The sequence below is a fragment of the Neomonachus schauinslandi genome, chromosome 4 (genome assembly GCF_002201575.2).
Source record: "Neomonachus schauinslandi chromosome 4, ASM220157v2, whole genome shotgun sequence".
Classification (NCBI taxonomy): Eukaryota; Metazoa; Chordata; class Mammalia; order Carnivora; family Phocidae; genus Neomonachus; species Neomonachus schauinslandi.
In genome coordinates, this window is record NC_058406.1 from 130,504,690 (window position 1) to 130,517,295 (window position 12,606).

A 12,606-nucleotide genomic window follows, 5' to 3' on the forward strand; every position below is an offset into this window, starting at 1 on the left:
ATGATTCTTAATTAAATGCATGTTTAAATTATAAACACGTTAATATTAAAAGTAAAATAGGATGATGCAAAAATGAATTATCTTTTAAAAGAGACAGGGAAAGGGGAATAGCAGATAGAATAGTAAAAAAGGAAACAGTGAAAGAAAGAGTATATTGTATAACTTGGAATTCGTTTTCTTTGTGTTTGCATTCTTTTAATTCTATTTCTATCCCTTGGTCTAACAAAGCAAGCCAAGGGCAGACTTTAAACAAATTCTGAAAAACCAGAAATGGAACAGGAAACCTGGTTTGATAAAGCAAAGGCAATTTGTTCAACATGTGGGAGAAGTGCTTCATCTTGTTAATAGATGGTCTGTGAGCTGAATTGTTACGAACAGATAAGCTATTAATTTGAAATAGAAATTGAATTTGTCTTATGGGATTTGCAGAGGTAATGGTTTTTCTTACATATTCCTTTCCAGATGTTCTTTTTATAACCACAGGCAATCTTAATTTTCAAATATTCCAAATATATAATTAAAGTTTCACCTCAAATTTAAAGTATTAAATCTTGAGTAAACTTGGATAGACTGTTGCTTTGGCAAAATGAGAAACGTGTCTTGAATTCTTCTGATTCCTCCTTCAGTCGTCCTGTCTGCCATCTGGATAACAGCCATTCTTCACATCTCAAAACACGCACACCTACCTCTTCCTGCCTGGCACCAGTATGACCCGACTTTTCAGAACATAATTTCCTTTACATAATATTGTTGAGGGCAGAGAGCCTTTGTACTTCATTTTCCCTTTTCCAATATCAAGAAATATGTCTTGCCTTGGATTTGAGCCTATACACTTCCTGTTGTTTATTTCTTCAGTAAATTGAATATACTTCTTGACCCTTCTAAACTCAACAGTCCTGCTCAGGATTGAACCAGTCTCCCAAGGCTGTTTTTCTATAATGTAGAAAAATATGATATTTAAAAAAATGTAACACTATTGTTTCTTAAAATATAACATCCTGGGATTGACTAAAACAAAAATTTGCCTAATAAATTTTCAAATCAAGAAATTCTTTAGAGGAGTGATACAGTTCTGCTAAAGAGGAGCAATCTCAAATTCTTGAAAATTGTGGAGTTTCATGATATGACCGTTCACCTACCAGCTGCCTGTTACTCTTATCCATTAGATCACATCTATAGCACTACTTATACATACTGTGATTTTGTTAAGATACGTCAATCAGCATTTTGCCAAGGTTCACAAAAATATTCTCGTATGTTAAAAGTCACAAATGAGGGTATTTAGCCATGCACAAGATTTAGAAACTTCAAAACAAAATGTTTGGCACAGATATTCTCTGTTAGTTTGCTACTCCTTATCTCCTGTTCCCTACTACCAATTTTTGCATTTTCAAAAGATTCTTTACTTGTACCTGAAAAAGAAAGGAGCAGAGGGGGCAGGGCAAGTGTGTTGACAGTAAAAGGGAGGTTGTGGTGAGCACATTGGTCTTGAGGAAAAGATTTATCATCATTCTGTGCAAGTCACTTAATCTTTCTGAACCTCAATAATATATATTTCACAGAATTGTTATAATGTGGGTACATTAACTATGAGAGTACTTACAGCACACAACAAAACCCTAAGAGCTTTTAGAAATATTTACTTCTAAATAAATCTATCAGGTTGGCTCTGGTCTTGGCTGACCTCACTTGGACTAGGCTGGACTCCAAGGTTTAGGAACTAAAAAAGCAACAGCTACCTGGGGATGCCCTTCTCAAGACAGAAGGCAGAAGCTCCAAAGGGGTGGGTAGAAATTACCAAGCCCCCAAAGGTCTTAGCTTCCACCTGCATTCTACTGAGCAAAGAAATATGGACAAGACCAAAGTCAATGGCAAGAGAAAGATTTGTAGGCAAATAATTCAATCTAACATGAACTAAAATATGCTAGGTTTTCAATGAATGCTTTAAAAAAATGAGAGATGCTTCCTTAAAAATGTGACATTTTAGGTATAAAATGTCACATTTTTCACCTAAATTCTAGCAGGTACATATTAAATTTCATTTTGCTTATTTTGAGTTTATTTTGACTTTAGATTTCTAAGTATTTCTTCTAAATAAAAGGGGTTTATATTTTAAAGATTCTAATATCTGGATCACCAGTGTAATGAACCCTTCCACTTAAAAAATAGGCCCTTTTCAGGTCTAAAAAGCATGTTTTTTACTATTAACACTGCCTTTCCTTTGATGTTTTCAGATATACAGAGATTTTAGAGTATAGATAGAATACTTCTATATGAGGACAATTAGGATGATTTCTTGGAAGAATTAGGATTCAAGACAAAACCTTGAAAGAAAAGGGCAGATATATCCACGCAGTAATCGAGAACAATGCTATAATTTGGGGAAGAATTTGGGCAAAGGGCACAACGGCAGTAATATTTAGGAGGCAGTGAGAACCAAGAATGGGTACCCAAGTTAAGGGCACAGCATGAAGCCAGACAGGAACAGAACAAAAATCACTTTGTGTGAGTGCAGTTACACAATATTGAGGTTACGAATGTATCAGATTTGTTTTTGAAAGCTGTTTATTTCAGCATATTTTTTATTTGCCCCTGTGCTCTATTATTTATAAAGTTATTCTTTGCCAAAGCCTTTAGCTTGTTGTTATTTAATTGTTTTAGATAAAAGCATTTGTAAAATCTATGTTAATTCTTAGCTTTATACTCAGGAGAATAGTGAGAGGTAACATAGAGCAAATGAAAAGTTGCACATTTTCTTCCATATTTCCAGTGTTTTCCCCTACAACTTATCTACTTAAAATTAAATTTTCTTCATTTCTCCCATTATCTAGCAAAATAATGTGTTTAACATTCAGGTACTATATATATATATGTAAAATTTTATATATATATAACATATATATAATATTTAGGTACTATATATATATACTTTATATGTGTAATTTTTGTATTTTATAATCATATATATAATTTTTTAATTATGGAGAGTATGTATTTGCAGAAAATACTAGACATTTCAATTGTTTCACTTTTCTTAAATGTGATTCTTTAGAATTACCATTAAAAGTGGACTGCAGGGTTTTTGTTAGCTAATGATAGTGGAGAATGTTTTCATTCTCCTTATATTAGGATGAAAAGCTTGTTTTTGACATTAATTCTGTAGATGAAAGTGTGAATACTTTTCCTTTTATAATGCTCACCTTTCAACAGCCCTTCCTGGTAAACCTGAAATACAACCTCTAGCCCAGGCACATAGTGAAGCACTTCTGTAGATCTAGAAAGAAAGGTGATTATTAAAAGATGAAGCTGCATCCCTTTGAATTAGTGTTTTTGTATTCTTTGGGTAACTACCTAGTGGCGCAACTGCTGGATCATAGGGTAGTTCTACAATGGCCAAATTATGGAAACAGCCCAAATGTCTGTTGACTGATGAATGGATAAAGAAGATGTAGTGTACACACACACACACAATGGAATATTACTCAGCCATAAAAGGAATGAAATCTTGTCATTGGCAATGACGTGGGTGGAGTTAGAGAGTATTATGTTAAGTGAAATAAGTCAGAGAAAGACTACCATATGATATCACTCAAATGTGGAATTTCAGAACAAAGCAAATGACCAAAGAGAGAAAAAAAAAAAGAGAGAGAGAGAGAGTGGGAGGGAGGCCAACCAAGAAACAGACTCTTAACTATAGAGAACAAACTGATGGTTATGAGAGGGGAGATGGGTAAAATAGGTGATGGGGATTAAGGAGTGCACTTGTCATGATGAGCACTGGGTGCTGTATGGAAGTGTTGAATCACTATTGTACACCTGAAACTAATATAACATTGTATGTTAATTACTGGAATTAAAATAAAGATTTAAAATACAAAGATGAAGCTGCAGCATGATTTCTTAGGCTAAATGCACTTCAGAGACACTTTTTTATTTTTAAAAGTTTTTAGCATTACCTACTATTCTGGATATTCTAATTTAAAGAAATTAAAATATAATATTTCAACCAGGCTGGACAGTTTTACATCAATGAATAGCTTTTTCAGTTTCACATCTCTGGCTCCCGATGTAATTTACAATGTTGCAGATGCTAACAATACACAGGTGCCAGGTCTTCATATAAGCTGTAAAGAGACCTATGGAAATATAAAAAATCCATCAATAGGTAAAACATACATAGTAGGACATCAGTTAAGTAGGGTATCATTCTGAAATATGGTTTTAAAAAAGTATTTGACCTGCTTCTCTTTACCTTAGCAAACATCATTTTCCTATGGATGTTTAGAAATGATATATTGAAAAGAATGCATGGCTTAAATGTGCATTCTTTTTTAAGAAAACGTTACACCATGCTTGGTTTTCATTTTAAAATTAATCTGAATTTCCCATCTGCTTTGTAATTCATTTGTGACATAAACACTTGTTTCAATATGTTTTCCCTCAAAAAAAAGAAAAAAGAGCTCCAAGTGAAAATCATCTCTAGTATGATGTGCTTTGTTTTGTGAATTCTAATTCTCCTGCCAACAGGCTTGTATGCCCAGGGATATGTGTGTACCATTCTGAGAAATACTGAATATTCCAAAAATCCAAATTCATTTGTTTATATAACATAAACTGTAAGAAACACAAAGTCACATAAACATGATCTCCCTTCTCTAGCACTGTTGGAGATAAGACAAGTACATTGATAGGAGTTTGAGGAAAATGAAACAACAGAGATAATGGTTGGCTGGATTAGTTAAAATCTTTGTGGAGAAGGATGGTTAGAGAGTGGGTACTCAAAAAGAATAAATGGAGGAGACTTCAAGCCGTGAAAACAGGATCAAGAAAGGCACAGAAGTATTTATGGAAATTATTGAAATTTTGTTTTTTTTTTCAGATAATGTTGGACAGCACTGGTGGTAAAAGAAGATATTTTAAAAATGAATCACTGTACTTAGTAACTGTAGATGAGTCAAATTTCAAGTGGATGACAAAATAGGTTCTCAAAAATCTAAAAATAAGCTTAAAATAATTACTTTCCTAGACCTCAAGAAACAGGTTAAAGAGTTTTCAGGTTATGGCATCAATATACATCTCGGCATTTATGTTTTAAATAGTCTGATCAAAGCATCATAGTGACTCCAGATTTCAAGAACAATGACATTTTTCTATCTTTTCATTCTGAAACTTACACTGTTTTCCAGAACAAATTCATAGCTTTATAGCGATGACTACAAGAAATGCAGATTTGAATATAATCATTGCCATCTTTCTTTAAAAATTCAGTTATTCCCTTGACATAGCACAACACAAAAAGCCATTCTGGGTGGATCAAAGACTTTATTGTAAAGTGTACAATAATAGAGGCAGAAGATAACATAAGAAAACTTTCTTCATGACTTTAGGATAGGCAAATATTTCTCCAACAGGGTACACACATCACTTACCAAAAGAAAAAGATTGAAGAAATGAACTCCATTAAAATTAGGACATTATGTTCATCGAGAGACATGATTACAAGAGTGAAAAGGCAATGACAGGAGAGAAATAAGAAATGTATATTTTATATCTAAAAAAGACACACGCCCAACACTTACCAAAGATCAATAAGAAAAAGGTATACAATCCAATTTATCTACTGCAATTATACATAAATATGCATTAGGACTCACTAGTTCTACTCCTAGCTATATAGCCAATAAAAAAAGTATAAATATGTGCATAAAAAGATATGTACAGGAATGTTCTTAGCAGCATTATTTTTACACTCCTAAACTGGAAACAACTCTAATATTGAACAACAGAACGGATAAATAAATTGGGGTATGTTCACTAAAGAAAAAGAACAAATTATTGCTATCTACAACAACATGGATGACTCTTGCAGACATACTGAATTTGAAAGAAACAAGACACCAAAGAAGCCAGACAATGGAAGAATCTACTGTATGATTCCATTTATGTATAAATTAAAAATAGGCAAAGCTAATTGTAGATAAAAAGTAAGAGTATTAATTACCTTTAGGGGGGATGTATCACGAAAGAGGCACAAAATAGGCTTCTAGGGGATGATTATGTTCTCTATCTGGATCTGAGTGGTTTTCACACAGGTGTGTTAACTTTGTAAAATTCCATCAAGCTGAACACTTAAGATTTCTTCATTTTAATATATGTATATATGATTTTAATATATGTATATATGATTACATGCTTGCAGTTAGAGTAGAAAGGCTATGTATGGCATTCATTAAAAGTGTGTCATATATATATGAAAGACATATACATATATATATGAAAGACATATGCATATACATATATATATTCCAGATCTTGAGCAGAGACAAAGGGCTGCTTTGAATAAGAATGGAGACTGTTTCCCATGGTAAGCTGAATTAAATACTATATGAGCAGTGAGAAGAAAATTGATTACACATTGCCAGAAATATTATAGATTGTCTTCATCATGTCTATGACTTGTCTTCGATTTAAAAGTTAAACCTCTAAACTGCACAGTACTTTGATTAAACCCCATTGAGTTTATAAAATAGCATATATAAAGTCTCTAGTTTAGTTCTTATAATAATATTTAACTCTTGTTGAGTACTTTCTATTTGTTACTGTTTTAAGTACTCCCAAGCATTAACTCTCTCTCTCTTTTTTTTAAAAAGATTTACCTAGGGACGCCTGGGTGGCTCAGTCGTTAAGCGTCTGCCTTCGGCTCAGGTCCTGATCCCAGAGTCCTGGGATCGAGCCCCACATCGGGCTCCCTGCTCAGCAGGGAGCCTACTTCTCCCTCTCCCGCACTCCCCCTGCTTGTGTTCCTGCTCTCGCTATCTCTCTCTCTGTCAGATACATAAATAAAAAATTAAAAAAAAAGATTTACCTATTTATTTTAGAGAGAGAGAGGGGGGCGCAGAAGGAGAGGGAGAGAGAGTCTCAAGCAGACTCTGCACTGAGCATGGAGCCTAATACTGGCTGGATCCCATGACCCCAAGATCATGACCCCAGCCAAAACCAAGAGTCTGATGCTTAATCAACTGTGCCACCCAGGCGCCCCCGTTAACTCATCTTAGTACACAAAGTGACAAAGTTTAAGATAGCTACTATTATTATTTCCTTTTAAAGAGGAAGGATCAAGGGCTCAGAGTGGCCAAGCAGCATAATCAAGGTCCCACAACTAGTAACAGGTCATGGCGCTCACTCCAGCATCTTAATTTAAAATTCCACACTTTAAAACATTGCACTACACTGATTCCACCTCTTAAAACAAGACAGGAATTCTATTCTTATATTCCCTAGTGGAGGATGGGTTTATCAATGATGTACTACCAGAACAACCAGTGCCTTGGCTTGAGATCCAGGTTTGAGGGTCATGAAACCATATAGTGGATGAAAGCCTATAGGAGAATATATACAGATGAATATACACAGGCATGCCTAATTTTTTTTCCTGCTTTGTTTTACTGCACTTTACAGATACTGAATTTTTTACGAATTGAAGTTTGTGGCAACCCTGTGTCAAGCAAGGCTATCATGCCATTTTTCCAGAAGCATTTGCTCACTTCTTATCTCTGTGTCACATTTTGGTAATTCTCAAAATATTTCAAACTTTTTCATTGTTATTGTGTTTGTTAATGATGATCTGTGATCAGTGATCTTTGATGTTACTACTGTAATTCTTTTAGGGTGCTATGAACCATGCCCATATAAGACTGTGAACTTAATAAATGTTGTGTGTGTTCTGACTGCTCCACCTTCTAAGTGTTCAAGTGAAAGAATAATCACCATCTCTCACTTTAAATAAAAAAACAAACAAACCAGAAATGATTAAGCTTAGTGAGGAAGGTATGTTGAAAACAGAGATAGATCAAAAGCCTGTCCTCTTGCGCCAGTTAGCTGAACTGTGAATATAAAAAGAAGAGGTCTTGAAGGAAATTAGAAGTGCCACTTCAGTGAACACACAAATGATAAGAAAGCAAAACAGCCTCGTTGCTGATATGTAGAATGTTTTCATGTTCTGAATAGGGGGTCAGATAAGCCACAACACTCTGTTAAGCATAAACCTCATCCAGAGCAAGGCCCTGACTCTCCTAAATTCTGAAGGCTGAGAGAGGCGAGGAAGCTGCAGGAAAAAAATTTGAAGCTAGAAGAGATTGCTTTAAGAGTTTTATGGAAGGAGCCATCTCCATAGCATCAAAGTGCAAGGTGAAGCAGCCAATGCTGATGTAGAAGCTGCAGCAAGTTCCCCAGAAGATCCAGCTAAGATAACTAATGAGGGTGGCTACACTAAATAACAGATCTTCAATGTAGACAAAACAGCCTTCTATTAGAAAAAAAGATGCCATCTAGGACTTTCATAGCTAGAGAGGAGAAATCAATGCCTGGCTTCAAAGCTTCAAAGGACAGGCTCACTTTCTAGTTAGGGGTTAATGCAACTGATGACTTTAAGTCAAAGCCTCTGCTCATTTCTCATTCTGAAAATCTTAGGGCTCTTAAGAATGATGCTAAATCTACTTTGCTTGTGCTCTATAAATGAAACAACACCTGTATGATAGCACATCTGTTTACAACATGGTTCACTGAATATTTTTAGCCCACTGTTATGACCTATTGCTAAGAGAAAAAGATTCCTTACAAAATATTATTGCTCATTGACAAGCATCTGGTCACCCAAGAGCTCTGATGGAGATGTACAATGAGATTAATCTTGTTTTCATGCCAGCTAACATAACATCCACTCTGCTGCTTATGGATCAAAGAGTAATTTTGACTTTCAAATCTTATTATTAAAAAAATACATTTCATAAAGTTATAGCTGCCATAGGTAATGATTTCTCTGATGGATTTGGGCAAAGTTAGTTGAAAACCTCTGGAAAGGTTTCACTATTCTAGATGCCCTTAAGAAAGTGTGTGATTCATGGGAAAAGGTCAAAATATCAACATCAATAGGAATTTGGAAGAAGTTGATTCCAATCCTCATGGATGACTTTGAGGGGTTCAGGACTTCAGTGGAGGAAGTCACTGCAAATGTGGCGGAAATTGCAAGAGAACTAGAATTAGAAGTGGAGCCTGAAGATGTCTTTGAATTGCGGCAACATCATGATAAAACTGGAATGAATGAGGAGTTGCTTCTTACGGATGAGCAAAGAAAGTGGTTTCTTGAGATGGAATCTACTCCTGGTGAAGATGTTGTGAAGATTTTTTAAATGACAATAAAGATTTAGAATATCACACAAATTTAGTTGAAGGCAGCAGCAGGGTTTGAGAGGATTGACTCAATTTTGAAAGAAGTTCTACTGTGGGTAAAATGCTCTCAAACAGCATCACATGCTACAGAAAAATCATTTGTGAAAGAAAGAGTCAACCAACATGGCAAACTTCATCATCATTTTAAGAAATTGCCACAGCCATCCCAACCTTCCTTAACAAGGTGTCAGCAGCCATCAATACTGAGGTAAGTCCCTCCACCAGCAAAAAGATTATGACTCACTGAAAGCTCAGATGGCCATTGGCATTTTTTAGAAATATTTTTAAATTAAGATATACATTGTTTTTTAGACACAATGCTATTGCACACTTAATAGACTACAGTATAGTATAAACATAGCTTTTATATGCACTGGGAAATTAAAAAATTCATTTGACTTGCTTTATTATGATATTTGCTTTATTGCAATGGTCTGGAAATGAAACCACAACATCTCTGAGGTATGCCCATACCTACTTTTGCAAGGGCAGGGATAGAAAAACACATAAGAATGTATTTAAAGATAGCACCTAAGTATGCACCATAGCAGAAAATGATAGCAGCATAGACAAAATAACATTGCCAGAGGAAGGTATCTTCTTTGTGGAATATGTCTGTTAGAATACTTTGAGCTGCAAGTAGCTGAATACCCAAGTCAATGTGGCCTACATAATACATTTATTATCTCTCTTGTAGGCAGGTGTACAGTGACTGGCCAATGGCAAAGAGACTTAGCCACTATCTGTCCATCCATTCAGCCAAGCTGATAGGTCTCTGCTCTCAGGCTTACCCCTCTTCTTTGCACAATAACAGCTACATCTTTAAATTTCACAAACTTATCAGCACCTGCAGGGACATTTCCTTGTTTTGTATCTCTTTTTATCACAAAAGAAAACCTTGCCAACCCTTCTCCTCATACCTAAGATTTCTTCCATCCTTTCTGTAGCCAGGGTTGCATGTCATGTCCATGTGAAATCAATCACTGCCCAGGGATAAATTGTGATGATTGGCTTTAGTTAATCAACATTCATTTCAAGGATGCTAGCTGGACAGCATGTGAGAGGGTGACCACCCTCAGTAAACTGCAGGCTTGGGAGAAAAGGGTAGAAGGCTGGTTGTTGGCTAAGCAATCAACAGCGTCTGCCACAAGAAAGTAGTAATGCTAAAATTATAAGTAACATCCTTACCCACAAACCAAAGTGTCATTTTTATATGAATTCAGCATGGAGAAGATGTTTGCTCTGTCTACATACAGATTTCTCAACCACAAATAAAAATGTGTAGAGTATCATCTTTAAGTATTCAAGAATATTGTCACTTCTCTTCAGAACATATATTCTGGCATATATATTATGCCAGGCATATATATTAGGCATAATATATAAGGCATATATATTAAATCAGATATGATAAGCTGTATTATCAAAATGTTAATATTTAATATAATGAATGTTTGAATCATTCTTTTACATAAAAATATGACCTGAAGTACCAAATTGGAGGCCAATTTAAATGCTGAGCCAAGGGATAAAACTTTTTTTTTTCTTGTCTGGAGAGTTTGGCAATAAAACCTTAAAGCCAAATCTTATTTTCTTTAATGTAAGCCTTTAGGTGTCTGATTTATATATTGTGTAGGAAGGCTTATGATGGAAACATTCAAGAGTCAATGCATTTCACTTCGGTTCCTTATCATCTTACTTCCCTTCTTCCCAATTTAAATTCACTTTGAAAATGTTTCAAGTGATGTTATTACTTTTAAGATTTTTTTATTTGATACTCAGCATACTTTTCAATACTACATTAAAATTGTAGTTTCCAGGAGGGAAAGCCAGTTTTCTGAACCCTGTGCAGAAGGGTTATAAATAACTGTTTGAAAAGTACAAAGCAACAGTCTTTTTGTGCTTAAACTGCTATGAAGTTGCAAAATTACACCTTCTATGAAAGTCGTATGTGCACCAAAATTTTTCACCTTCTGTGCCCTTCTGATAGGTGATGCTTTCCTTTTCTTTATTGTGAGAGGAAGCAAGGTCTCAAGTGCACTTGAGGCTTAAATGTCAGTTTTTAGGTTTGATAAAGTGTAACTGCATTGTGGAAAGAGACAGGTAGCAGCTTGGGATGATTTGGGAGTTACTATCAAAATGTTTTACTTCATTTGATCATATGCTATACAATGTAGCATTTAGAAACAAAGAATTAAAATCATGGCTCACTACAGAAGGGAAGCAAAGGTAAATGAATTAAATTAATTAATTAAAAAAAAAACCCTATCTGTAGAAGCAGTACCACATTCAGTAGGGTGAGCCTTCCTGAATTTAAATATAGTTATTTTCTTACTCCAGATTATAACATGGACTACAAGGAAACTGGTACTCATTTCACTATCAATTCTAGGGCTGGGTTTTGAATTCCTGTTAATATAGCACTGATGAATTAATTTAGGGCGCCCTTTATATATCAACTCCAAAAGTATATACATCATCATAAAAGGAAAAAAAAGTGCTCTCGTCCCCTTGGGAAGCGAATGCCACATATTTTGCAGATGAAATGAGATTCAACTGTCAGACAATCCCAAGTGACAGATCATTACATCATTCTATGAAACCCCTTGTCCATCTGGTCATCATAAAGTTTTAATGGAGCCAAAAAGAACAACTTCTCAATTCTAGACACTGGGTCCTGGAAACAGAAGTGATCTCCTGGAGAAAATAAAAGAAAAAGCCTTTCCTTCCCCATCCCGTCCCCCAGTACCTCTTCTGCATCTCCAAGATCTGATGTGTTAACCCATCCCTACTCCCTCTGCATGCTCTCTGGGGCGCCTCCTTTTCTGTAAGGGTTGTTAAAGTCATTGTAGCATCTCGTCAGGAAGCAACTAGGAAGAAGACCTCTGGAAGCAGAGGAGCTGTGAGGGGCGGGAGGAGTTGGGGCCCTCCTTACACACGCCTCCCCCAGGGTCCTGACCGGCACGCCGGGCCTCTGAAGCCCAAATCACGCCCACAAAGGCCAAGCGTCCAGGCTTCGCGGGGCCGGGGGAGAAGCAAAGCGGCTGCTCCCTGCTCCGCAGCAGGCAGCGGGCCAAGCTGGGTAGAGGTGGGGGTGGGCGAGGAGGGGCGCTCACGTCACGTGCGCGCGCAGGGACCGCAATAAATGCCCGGGAGCTCGCGGGAGCGGCGGAAGCGCTCGGCGCCTGCTCTGCGCACCGCGGCTGCACCGAGCGGGAGCGCGAGGTCGCCGCCGGCCTTCGCTTCCCAGCCCCGCTCCTGTCCCCGCCCCTTGCTCCTGCGGAGAGCGCTTGCAGGAGCTCGGGCGCCCACCCTGGCTAGCTAGCCGGGCCGCTCCCTTTCAGCCCGAATTTCAGGCTCTAACTTCGGAGCGCTTCG